We start from the raw sequence: 13532 nt of genomic DNA on the forward strand, positions 1-13532 counted from the left end.
CTTATATGTTGATTTGATTTGGACATCTATCTATTTGGTTGAACCTTTTTTGCATATGGTTTATTAAATTAAATATTATATGTTAAGTTAAGCTATTAAACCTAAAAATTTCATTATTTTTTTGTATTTCGAGCCAATTCGAATCGAGCCGAGCTGGCTCGTTTTAAAACCGAGCCGAACTCGAGCTCAGGTTTTCAGCTCGATTTAGAATTTGAGCTCGAGTCGAGCCAACTGGATCAAAATTCGAGCCGAGCCCGAGCCAGCTCTGGTTCGAGCTCAGCTCGGCTCGTGAACACCCTTACACCAATAACTGATTTTGACTTTAGTTGACTTATAATGAACCGGTTTAGGGCCGAAAGAAAAACGAAAATTGGGTTCCTTTTAAGGTGAATGCGGTTACTAGGAGGGTCTTTTATCCTTTATAAAAAAAAGTGGCTTGGTTGTTTTATTTATGTTAAAAATGTAGTTTGGTTTGTTTATTTTTGTTAAAAAAATGTGGTTCGGTTTGTCTATTTTTGTTAAAAAAAATGGTTTGGATCATTTATTTTTGTTAAAAAAAGTAGCTGTTGACCACACAGGCTAATCTTATAAAATGATATTTGACCACTGAGATGCATTTTTGTTATTATATTAGGTTTACGTGTGAAAAAACGACTTTGCACCTGACCACGTTATTTTTAACCGTCAAACAAACGGCTGGGATCATTTGGAAATGACAATTGTTAATCTGCAAAAAAAATACATCACATGGTACAATTCTGTAAAATGGTGGTGACCACGTGGATGGGTACACTTAAAACTCAATGAAAAAAGTGTTATTTTATTTGAAATTTTAAAAAACTATAAAATTGTTAAAGGTAGGGTGGGCAATACAAGAGTCGACCATTTAAACCCGTTTACCTGACTCGCAATACCCTTATTTAGACCCGAGTATATAATATGGTTCGGGTTAAGGGTAAAAGGGTTTAAAGGGCCCGACCCTTATTCAAACCTTTGACCTTTTTACTAATTTCTAGATATACATTAGATCCACGACTCATTTAAAAATTTAGAAGAGATTTGTATTTCATATATGATTCATTCGAAATTTTCCAATTACTAAAAAAAATATGGTTATACTACTGACTGGAAACAAATATATGGGAACCACCAAATTGTTCTCTTCATATAATTTATGAATGTGAATATTATTTGTATCAGTTCAAATGGTTGATAAACATTCGAAGTTATATTTTACTACATTTACTAAATGAAAGAATAACTGTTCAAGTATCCATATATTAAAGTTATGTATGAGATATGCAAATATTAAACGAAGAAAATAAGATGTTAAAACTGTCTCAAAGGGTAAGTACGTTGGACCCTTGAAACCCTTATTTATGCCCGACCTTTTTATCGTTTAGAGGGTATGGTCTCAGGTCTACTTTTTCCTAAAAAGGTAAAGGATCCGGATCAGATAATGGGTAAAAGGGTCCGGTCTTACCCTTTGAACAACCCTAGTTATTTGTTATTGTTATTTGAGTGAGCTTTTAAAACTTGCTTATTTGTTATTTGTTTGTTGAAAAACAAAAAATGTTTGGTAAAGATCCTTCAAAATCTTCAAAATAAAGCTTTTTAAAATTGGTTTTTGTTTAAAAAAGCAAACAAACAAATAAGCAAATCTAACATCCAAACACCCCCTAAAGGGGGCTAAATTGTATTACAAAAATCATCCGGTATACATTCAGGCTTTCTTCTTTGTTGCTTGGGATCAGAGCAAAAATCATCACCAGAGTTTTCTTTTAACCCTCCGGTATTTCACAATTCTCAATCTAAAGTTTTTAACGTTTTAATGATGCAATTTCAGTTGGATGTCAAAAATAGTTTTTTTTTGCTTAAAACTACTTGTCTAGTTGATGACACAATTATGAAGATTAACCTTAAAATAATTATTATAGGGCAAATGCACAAGTATAAAAGTAAGTAAGTTTATATAAAGATTAATTTGAAATTCACTGACTATGATCAATGTAGTTGTAACTATTGAGCATCAATGAGAGTAATCAGCAAGCAGCAAATAAGCCAGCTGGAAAGCAGGTTCCCTTTGCACTGTTGATACCGGTTATAGAATCACAACTTGATAAAGATAGACTTATGCAACTTCAGGGCCTATATGTTCGATTCAAGGTATGGTAATTTTTTTTAATGTTGTTCATTGTTTTATATGTTTTATGTTTTATGAACCTATCTATAATTATGCTAAATGTGTATGTTATTCTCAGAACAATAATATTAATAAGGAAGAATATGTTCGGCTCATGCGAAGTCTTGTAGGAGATCATATGCTTAAGATGGCAGTCTTTAAATTACAACAAGGGCAAGTAAACAACTCTTACTTTCCTATGATCAACAGATGAACAGAAGCCTAGCAAACTTGGTGGTTCGGGTCACAAGTCAAAACATGTTCGAGTCAATATGGGTCCGGGTCATAACGGTTCATTTTAAAAAACATCAATTTGGTTCAGGTGAAAACGGTCAAAATGGAGTCGGGTTGAAATGAGTCGTTTTAGAAAAAGTATAAAAATAGGTTCACCCTTTGACAAATTTAAGGAAACCCAGATGGATCCGTTAATTGATTTTAGATGACCCAAATGAACCCATTTACAATTTATTTTTGTCCAAATCAAGTAGGGCTGTAAGTGAACCGAACCAAACCAGACGAGACCGTGTCCGTGTTCGTTTGTTAAGCTTTTTTCGGACAAACGGACGGTTCATGAACACCCTACCAAACGTGTGTATCCATTTGTTAGTATTGTAAACGGACGCTAACGGACACTAATGGACAACCAAACACTAACCGACACTAATGGACACTAATGAATGTTAATGGACAAACAAACATAAGCATATCAAAATACTTAACATAAACACTAATGAACATTACACCACATGATATCCAAAATTACTTAAAACTTAACATAGTAACCAAACACATAATCACATCAAAATAATGTTTTGGTGTTCAAAATTCACAAACTTCTAGTGTTTCACGAGGAAACAAGCTTCAGATTCTTCATTCTTCAAGGAATATCAACACACACAACACTATTAAATGGACGTTCACGAACACTATCGAACGAACGCGGTCTTTGCCCACGTTCGTTCGGTATGCTTACCAAACAAAATTTTTCTGTCCATGCCCGGTTCGTTAATTAAACGGACGAACATAAACAGACGAACATAAATGAACTTCCCACTGAACGGACAACCAGGCGTTTGGTTCGCTTACAGCCCTAAAATCTGTTGGGTTTTATATAAGATTATCAAAGTTCAAGTTAACCATATTTAACATGAAAACGCAACGGAAGCTTAGATTTTAAATCTAGTTATAAACATACCATTATGTTAAAACTAAAACCCAAAGACAAGGATCAATATTACAAGAACAATATGCTTACAAAATGTAAATGGTACCTCTTCTACCTTTAGAAGAAGATGTAGGTGGATGAAGAAGATGATGACTTTGAATGGCAAGGTTGCAAAGGAGAAACCCTCAAGCTTTGTATACCCCAAGCTTATGTAGCAACAACACCAATTTGTGCTAGGATTTGAACACCAACTCCAAGCTCACAAAACTCCCAATTTGAGGCCAATATGGCCGTGAGTTTTGAGAGAGAAAAGAGAGTATAGAAAACTTCAAAATTACTTGAGAATACAAAAGGGACAAGACCAAGAATGCATGTAATGTGAATGGAGATAAATAAGAGGTGGTCAACACAAAAGGACAAAAGATTTGATGGGACCAAACCCTCCACCCACATGGGGTGGCCGGTTTTGATATATTTTTTTTTTTTTTTTTTTTTTTTTTTTTGTGTTTTGTTTTAACCATTTTAAAACCATCTCCATTCATTTTATAAAACTTAATTTTATAAAATGTACATGCATTTACATAATTACTTAACCAATTAAATAATTAATTTATATAAACAAATTATCCAGATAATTTATTTAAATCCTCAAGTGTGTTTGTTTAGAAAACCAATTTTCTAAACACGTAGTGTTCGGTATTCGTTTAAGTGATCAAATCATTAAAGAATACATTTGGTGTTGTCTAGCTTGTTATTGGGTATGACCCGACTTGGATCAAACACAGTTAGCCACATTAGTTTAAGTATGTGTCTCGGGCATACGTAATTCCAACAATCTCCCACTTGCACGAGATACATAGAAAATTAATGCAAGTGGTGAATACCGCCTAACAACAGTTCACCACCCCTAATGTGTTTGACGAAGTGCCATTCAATAACATCATCCCTTCAAGTCCATTACTTGATATGATTTAGGTGAATCTATCATTATATCTCTTTGTTACTAGATGTCATGTTGGATCTAAGAGACATAGGTGATCATTCTCTTTACAATTCAACTTTATCAGGCCTTAGACATCTAAACTCTCAACACATAAGAGGAACAAATTCCATCTTGACTGTATACCCCTCTCACTATCATTTTATACTCCACCCGAGCTCATCCTTATGTACCATCTTTTACGAATAGCGAAGGGGAGAGTCAAAGTGTAATACTCGGTGAAAATCAAGGCCCAGTATACATCTCAGGTCTAAGGATAATATGAAATTCTCCTTTACTCAAAATTACTAATGATCAGGTCCATCGACTCCATGTAGTAATATTGAGAGCGGGTCATTCCAATATTTGTATCCCACAAATATCTATGAACCTTGGCAGCAAACCTATGCTCCATATTCATTCCTTATGAATATCCACCAATCCTAGTTCATAATAGTCTTGCTTCATATTTGTTCCCACAAATGTGATCGACTACGGACTTTTAGAATAAGATAACTTATTCATGGATTAAACATGCAAAATTAGAATTTAACTCAAGATTCCATAATCATATAAAAGAGTTAAATTACAAAAGTCTTTTAAACGTAAATACAAAATAGATCAAATCCAATTACTAGAATAGCGAAGTCCTAAGCCACTCGCATGACGCTCATGTTTCGGTCTTTCTAGGAGCTTCGTGAATGGATCCGCAAGATTTTGATCAGTTCCAACTTTGCGAATACATATCTTTCCCTTTTCAACTTCATCTCTTATGTAGTTGAATCTCCGCTCTATGTGTCTAGTCTTTTGGTGCGAACGAGGTTCCTTGATTTGTGCAATCGCACCCTCGTTGTCACAAAAGATTTCTAGAGGGTCTTGAATGGAAGAGACCAACCCTAGATCAGTAATGAATTTCTTCAACCATGCAGCTTCCTGAGCTGCCAATGAAGCGGCGATGTATTCTGATTCTGTAGTGGACAATGCTACCACTTCCTGTTTTGAGCTCTTCCAAGAGACAGCTCCTCCATTAAGTGTGAACACATACCCAGATTGTGATCGAGAATCATCTCGATCAGTTTGGAAGCTCGCATCCGTGTAACCTTTTATAGCGAGTTCCTCCTCACCAGATCCATATATCAGAAACATATCCTTAGTTCTCCTAAGGTATTTCAATATGTTCTTAACAGCCATCCAATGACTGTTTCCTGGATTCTGTTGGTATCTGCTTGTCATGCTCAAAGCGCATGACACATCCGGTCTAGTACATATCATCGCATACATGATGGATCCTATAGCAGAAGCATATGGGATTTGTTTCATCATCTCTTGCTCATCCTTTGAGCTTGCACATTGAGCTGAACTCAATATAGTCCCTCTTTGAATAGGTACAAAACCTTTCTTGGAGTTTTCCATCTTGAACCTTTTCAAGATCTTATCAATGTATGTACTTTGGTTCAAACCTATCAAGCGCCTTGACCTATCCCTATAGATCTTTATTCCCAAAATATAGGCAGCTTCACCAAGATCCTTGATGGAAAATCTACTTCCAAGCCAAGCCTTAACGCTTTCCATGGTTGGAATGTCATTTCCAAATAGTAGGATGTCATCGACATACAATACTAAGAAGGTAATTATACTCCCACTAGCCTTTTTATACACACAAGCCTCATCAGCGTTCTTGATGAATCCAAAATTTTTGATTTCTTCATCAAAACGATGATTCCAAGTTCTAGATGCTTGTTTCAATCCATAGATTGATTTCTTTAACTTGCATACTTTATTAGGATGTTTCGGATCGACAAAACCTTCAGGCTGAACCATATAGACATCTTCCTCAAGATATCCATTTAGGAAAGCGGTCTTGACATCCATTTGCCAAATTTCATAATCATAATGTGCAGCTATGGCAAATAATATCCTAATAGACTTAAGCATTGCCACAGGCGAAAAAGTTTCATCATAATCAACCCCTTGAGTTTGAGTGAAACCTTTAGCTACAAGTCTTGCTTTATAAGTATCCAAGTTTCCATGCATATCAGTTTTCCTTTTGAAAACCCACTTACTTCCAACAGCTTTGGAGTTGAGTGGTGGTTCAACCAATTCCCAAACTTGGTTGTCATACATGGATTGCATCTCAACGTTCATGGCTTCAAGCCATTTGTCACAATCATTCTTGGACATTGCATCACGGTATGTGGTCGGTTCATCCGAATCTACCACGTAGCAACCTTCTACAAAAAATCCATATTTTTCAGGTGGATTGCTAATTCTACCAGATCTGCGAACGTTTTGTGTGTTTTGATCAACCACTTGATCACTTTCAACAACCTCTTGTTGAGTGCTAGTATCAACCAATTGTGTATCATCTTGTGATTCTTGATCCTCATCAAATTTCACTGTTCTACTATTAGTTCCTTCCTCAAGGAACTTAGTTTCCAAGAACTTACCCTTTCGAGCAATAATAACATTTTGCTCACTAGGATCGTAAAAGTAATATCCTAAATCATCTTTAGGATAACCTATAAAGATACACTTAGTGGATCGGACTTCTAATTTGTTTGGGGTGTATTGCTTTACATAAGCTTCACAACCCCAAACTCTTAAGAATGATAGCGATGGAGCTTTTCCATGCCATACTTCAAAAGGTGTCTTCTCCACTTTCTTGGTTGGAGCCATATTCAATATGCGAACAGCGGAAAGTAAAGCATAGCCCCAAAATGATAGAGGTAAAGTGCTTCTAGCCATCATCGATCGAACCATATCTAATAGGGTACGATTTCTCCTTTCAGACACACCATTATGTTGTGGTGTTCCAGGTGGAGTAAGTTGTGAAATAATTCCACAACTCTTAAGATGATCTTGAAAAACACCACTTAGGTATTCACCTCCTCTATCACTACGAAGTACTTTGATTGTGGTCTTGAGTTGTCTTTCTACTTCAGTTTTGAAGTCTTTGAACATTTCAAAAGCTTCATCTTTGTGTTTCATTAAGTACACATAACCATATCGACTATAATCGTCAATAAAGGTAATGAAGTATCTTTCACCATTCCTAGTCATTGGTCTAAAAGGACCACATACATCCGAATGTATGATACCCAATAATTCTTTTGACCTTTCAAAAGTTTTATTAAAGGGTTGCTTTGTCATTTTGCCTTGTAAACAAGATTCACATACATCAAATGAATCATACTCATTTGTTTCTAGAATACCACTCTTGCGAAGAGTTTGCATGCGATTCTTGCTTATATGTCCAAGGCGACAATGCCAAAGATAGGGATCACCCAAGTCCTTCTTGAGTTTCTTGGTGTTGACATTATACATTGAACTACTATGTGATATACCACTTTGATCTATTTCATATATACCATTCATGGGTATAGCTTTAAAATAAAATATGCCATTCATCAAAACATGAATATCATAATCCATAAATTTAAAATCAAAGCCACATTGTTTTAAAAGGGACACGGAAATAATGTTTCTCCTTAACTTAGGAGCATACAAAACATTCTTCAAAATTACTTCCAAACCACTTGGAAGCTTTAACAAGTAGTCTCCTTGGGCTTGGACTTCAACTCTTGCTCCATTGCCCATAAAGAGACTAATGTCCCCTTTGTTGAGTTGTTTACTTCTTTTGAACCCCTGCAACAAATTGCAAATGTGAGTTCCACATCCGGTATCAAGTACCCATGTATTTGAAGAAATAACATTTAGTTCAATATGTATAGTAAAGATAATACCTGAGGTATGCCCCGCATCCCTCTTATCTTTTAACGCATTGAGATAGGTCGGACAATTCCTTTTCCAATGACCTATCTCTCCACACTCAAAGCATGGATCTTGCGCCGCAACCTTTTGCTTTTTTTCCTTCGGTTTGATGGGCGTGATGGCTTTCCTCTTTCCCTTTCCTTGGACGTGGCCCTTGCCCTTAGCAACACTTGCTTTGGGGTTGGAGTTATGTCCCCTTTTTCCTTCATTGATTGTTAGAACGGGTAAAACCCTTTTACCCATTCCCGCTTCGGCCGTTCTTAGCATTGCGTGAAGCTCACCAATGCTTTTGTCCCATCCATTCATGTTATAATTCATGACAAAGGTTTCAAACCTTTTGGTCAAAGAGTTGAGGATCAAATCCGTAGCCAACTCATTAGATACGGGACAATTCAACCTACGAAGCTTTTCAATGTAGCTTTTCATTTTTAGGACATAAGATGAGACGCTTTGGGTTTCCTCCATACGACATGCATGAAACGCTCGAACCGTTTCGAAACGTTCCGCTCTAGCTTGTTGAAGGAACATTTCCTTCAATTGAGTTATCATGTCGTATGCCCCATGATGCTCGAAATCCTTTTGGATTTCGGGAATCATAGTCCCCAACATGAGGCAAGAGGCTTGCACCGAATCTTTGGTGTACTTGACCCAATCGTTATACGCCTCCTCATCTTCCACGTTAGGCTCGTCGGGAATGGGATCGTCTAAGACATATGATATCTCTTCTTGTTTGAGAACTATTCTCAAGTTGCGATACCAATCCATAAAGTTATTATGGTTTAGACGATCCTTTTCAAGGATGGTTCTTAAGGATAGGTTACGGGTGTTATGGGTAGAGGTGTTTGCATTGTTAGCGGCCATCTACAAAATTTAACAAAGTTTTATTTTAGTATTACAAACAATTTAATTATTAATACCCTTTTATTCCAAATTTTAAAATAATAATTAAATTCTAGAATCCAACGATAAATCAAATTTCGGTTAGGTGACCTTTATCCCGTTATTTGATTTAACAAGGTAGTCAATCTTGACAATTGCAACCCTTTGCAACTTCTAGAGGTATGGGACCATTCGAAATCCTTATTTCGTGTTGGCATGTTTATCCCATCAACACCATTGGATCCTATGCTTAGGTGACCTTTATCACATGGTTTCCAATTCAAGTCGTCCTACTTGTATAAACATGTAAGGTTAACATACAAGTGGTTAGGTGACCTTTATCCCACAAATATGTTAATATTACCCTAAGTATATTAGTTTGCTCAAAATGGTTAGGTGACCTTTATCCCATTTAAAGTTCCCTAATACGTTAAGTGTCATACAAAAGGATGGTGTTAGACTTGTTTCCTTGGTAATTTTGAAAAAGGGATTTTTAAGTTTTCCAATATTCTAGTTTGAAAAACATTATGCCATATCCTAACATGCATTTAGTAATATGGCGATTTTGAAAACCAATTTTCAAGGTTCTAGTTATAATAAAACCAATTTTATTATAGGTGAGTAATCGCTTAGTTTTAATAAACCCATTTAATTAAACTAATTGACGCGATATTACCAAATATATATTAGAACCCGTTTTATGCTTGTTGTCGTTCCTATGTGACGGTTTGGATATCCTAATATCTATCAACCACACATTACAATAAGTAAAACAAACAACCAAGCAAACACATGCAAAATATAGTCATAACCGAGAACCGCTAAGTTTGACCATACTTGTTAGCCGAAACAAGTATAGGTCATAAGTCACACCTAAGGGACAAAACATGACACAAGGATGGAATGTTGACTCCCACTTGACCTTGCATCCAAATGCTTCAAGTATCCTTTCCAAGTTGTTGTGTTCTTGTTGGGCTTGTTAATGGGCTCCAAACTTCCAAAAGTCTTCTTGGGCCCAAGAGTGAAATTTATGGGCCTAATGGGCTTGAATCCCATGATGGGCCGGTGAGGCCCAACAAGCCCAAAATTTCGGTCCAAGGCCCAAATCCACCAATTCTTGCATCTTCAATTTTTACAAAATGTATCCTAATACATATTTTTCTAAAAAAAAGAAAATGCAACTAATCTATTTATTACAAACCAACTTATGAATAAATAAATTACACAAGCCTAAGATTATGAATTATTACAACCATATTGAATAATAAACATAATCAACATACACAAACAACAATCAACACATCCAAGGTCTAGGTTTCGGTTATGACACATCCAAACATACCAAATGTTCTAAGCATGCAACCTAAGCAACCAATGCCCAAAATCACCAAATAAAATCGGCCCCCCCCCCCAAGAGGCTACGGCCCAAATTATTATTATTATTTTTTTTTTATTTTCAACATCCAAATGTTATTAATGGTTTCCTAAGATCTTTCATGCATGTCAAGATCTTACAAATCCATGAGGGGTAAAATCCACCCAAATTTCGGACCCCTTTTTCACCCATGAAAAACCCGAAATCTATGAACATGTAAGAAGCATAAGTCCTTGTAACCGGCTCTTGATGCCATTGTTGGGTTTTATATAAGATTATCAAAGTTCAAGTTAACCATATTTAACATGAAAACGCAACGGAAGCTTAGATTTTAAATCTAGTTATAAACATACCATTATGTTAAAACTAAAACCCAAAGACAAGGATCAATATTACAAGAACAATATGCTTACAAAATGTAAATGGTACCTCTTCTACCTTTAGAAGAAGATGTAGGTGGATGAAGAAGATGATGACTTTGAATGGCAAGGTTGCAAAGGAGAAACCCTCAAGCTTTGTATACCCCAAGCTTATGTAGCAACAACACCAATTTGTGCTAGGATTTGAACACCAACTCCAAGCTCACAAAACTCCCAATTTGAGGCCAATATGGCCGTGAGTTTTGAGAGAGAAAAGAGAGTATAGAAAACTTCAAAATTACTTGAGAATACAAAAGGGACAAGACCAAGAATGCATGTAATGTGAATGGAGATAAATAAGAGGTGGTCAACACAAAAGGACAAAAGATTTGATGGGACCAAACCCTCCACCCACATGGGGTGGCCGGTTTTGATATATATATTTTTTTTTTTTTTTTTTTTTTTTTTTGTGTTTTGTTTTAACCATTTTAAAACCATCTCCATTCATTTTATAAAACTTAATTTTATAAAATGTACATGCATTTACATAATTACTTAACCAATTAAATAATTAATTTATATAAACAAATTATCCAGATAATTTATTTAAATCCTCAAGTGTGTTTGTTTAGAAAACCAATTTTCTAAACACGTAGTGTTCGGTATTCGTTTAAGTGATCAAATCATTAAAGAATACATTTGGTGTTGTCTAGCTTGTTATTGGGTATGACCCGACTTGGATCAAACACAGTTAGCCACATTAGTTTAAGTATGTGTCTCGGGCATACGTAATTCCAACAAAATCAACCCATTTATCAAAGAATGTCGTCCTAAGAAGTTTTTTGCTTTCAAAAAGTCGAAAGCAGGTGATGGCTCGGTTGGGCGCGGGTCTGTTTTTGTGCATTTTATTTCTGAACTTGATGAATCTGAGAAATCTTATCTAAAAAATGGTAGTACCAAAAGTTCCTTCTGTCTATTATTTTCTAATATTGATACAATATTACAAAGCCAAATAAATAAAGGAGAAAACTAAAGACACATAGGCAAAACGCAATGTTGTAAAAGTAGGTTTACAAGGCCGAGTACTCCCCGAGTACTCGCTACAAGGTATTTCGCTGAGGCAAGTTTCTTTTACTCCGCCTAGTTACTACGAATCGGTCAAAGGTGGTCAACCTCAACCAAAATCACATCATATCGATGAACTTGAACCGATTTTGACTCAAAAAAATAAAACATAATTCGTATTTCTATAATATTAAAGAACAAATGTTCTTTTTTTAATTAATAATGAGCTACATTTAGAATATTCTATTATTTAAAAATGTATTTCTCTTATTGATATTCACCTATTTTGTTATAAATGTTAGTAAACTTATGATATTTGACATATATATAACATCCAAAAATTAATTTTCTTTATATTTACCATGTCCGAGTACTCTCTGAGTACTCCGAGTACACCCAACTCCTCAGTCGACTGCCTAGGATCCGCCTAGCGACTTTTGCAACCTTGGCAAAACGTAAAGATAGTCAAAAGAGTGAATAAAGGGTGAAATATATGGTAGGAAATAAACTTCAATATCTTGTTCCTCTTTGTCAAACAGTCAAAGCTAACTAGACAAGTCGCGAGTGGCATTGGCACGGGTGCGGCTGGGAAGTCGGTGAGCGGAATAGAACATGAAGAGAAGGTTGTGGGTAAGGGAGATGTTGAAGGGCCTATGGTTGCGGGAGGTGTGCTTATTGGCTCTAAAAAACCAGGTGAACGAAAGCTGGGTGCTACTAATGAAGAGGTAGGTCCCAGCAGAGACCAGTTGGTCCCGCAAGACTCACCTTGAACAGGGTTGTCTGCGCAAAGGCCATCTGCTCCCGCAGGACCCACCATGCTCATAGAATCTTACGCGCAGTACGCAAGCTGTACACACAGGGAAAGCCTCCCAATGGTGAAGTACCCCGCCTGTTCCCGCAGTTGCGGATACAAGCCATCAGGGAAGGCTACCCGCAGACAGCAGGGCTACACGTACAAGACTAGCTACTTCAGCAGTCACGTGAAGGCATGAGCAAGGCGGGAACAATCCCGCCCAAATGAGCCAGTCTGATTCTGAAAGATCTTTTGTACCATACCTACCAAGGTATGGATAGGACAGACGATCTGACCAGAACAGCCCATGAGCCAATCACAGGGTGACAGCTCACCGACAACAGTGCGAGGAGGAGCACCCTCTAGTACTGTTTGTCACTATTAGCCGCTGCCTACTCACCAACCCTCACTGTGGAGCAGGCGCAGCCTACAGTTGGTGGAATAGTATTACTGTTGGCCGTAACCTATTCACCAACCAGCATGGCCTGCGTACAATCCACAGTCAGTGGGACGTGCATGGTCTACAGTTGGTGGAATAGTGCAGCCGACTTTATTACTGTTGGCTGTAACCTACCCACCAACCAGTATGGCCTATGCGTAATCCACTGTTGGTTGAACAGGAATACTATTCAGCCGGCTGTACCTTCTAGAAAACCTACCTTCGGCTATAAATACTCCAATATCTTGGAATGGTAAGATCATCTACAATCTCGTATAACTTACTTGATAACTGCTCTTATAGTATTCATATACTTTTATATTCAAAGAGCAATATAGACTGATTCTCACGCCGGAGGGTGGTCACAAGGAGGAACCCCCCCTTCTCAGTGACGAGCTTACGGTGTCTGTTTTGCAGGTTCCCTGAAGTACAACTTACTCTGCTGGACCTAACCTTCGTGGGAAACATTACCTGGCCCCCAGATTACCTATAATCTGCCCGGGGTTACTTAGTGTTTCTTCATTG

Source organism: Bidens hawaiensis, unplaced genomic scaffold (genome assembly GCF_021521415.1).
Source record: "Bidens hawaiensis isolate Kalapana, Puna unplaced genomic scaffold, B.hawaiensis_p1.1 tig00000512_1, whole genome shotgun sequence".
Lineage (NCBI taxonomy): Eukaryota > Viridiplantae > Streptophyta > Magnoliopsida > Asterales > Asteraceae > Bidens > Bidens hawaiensis.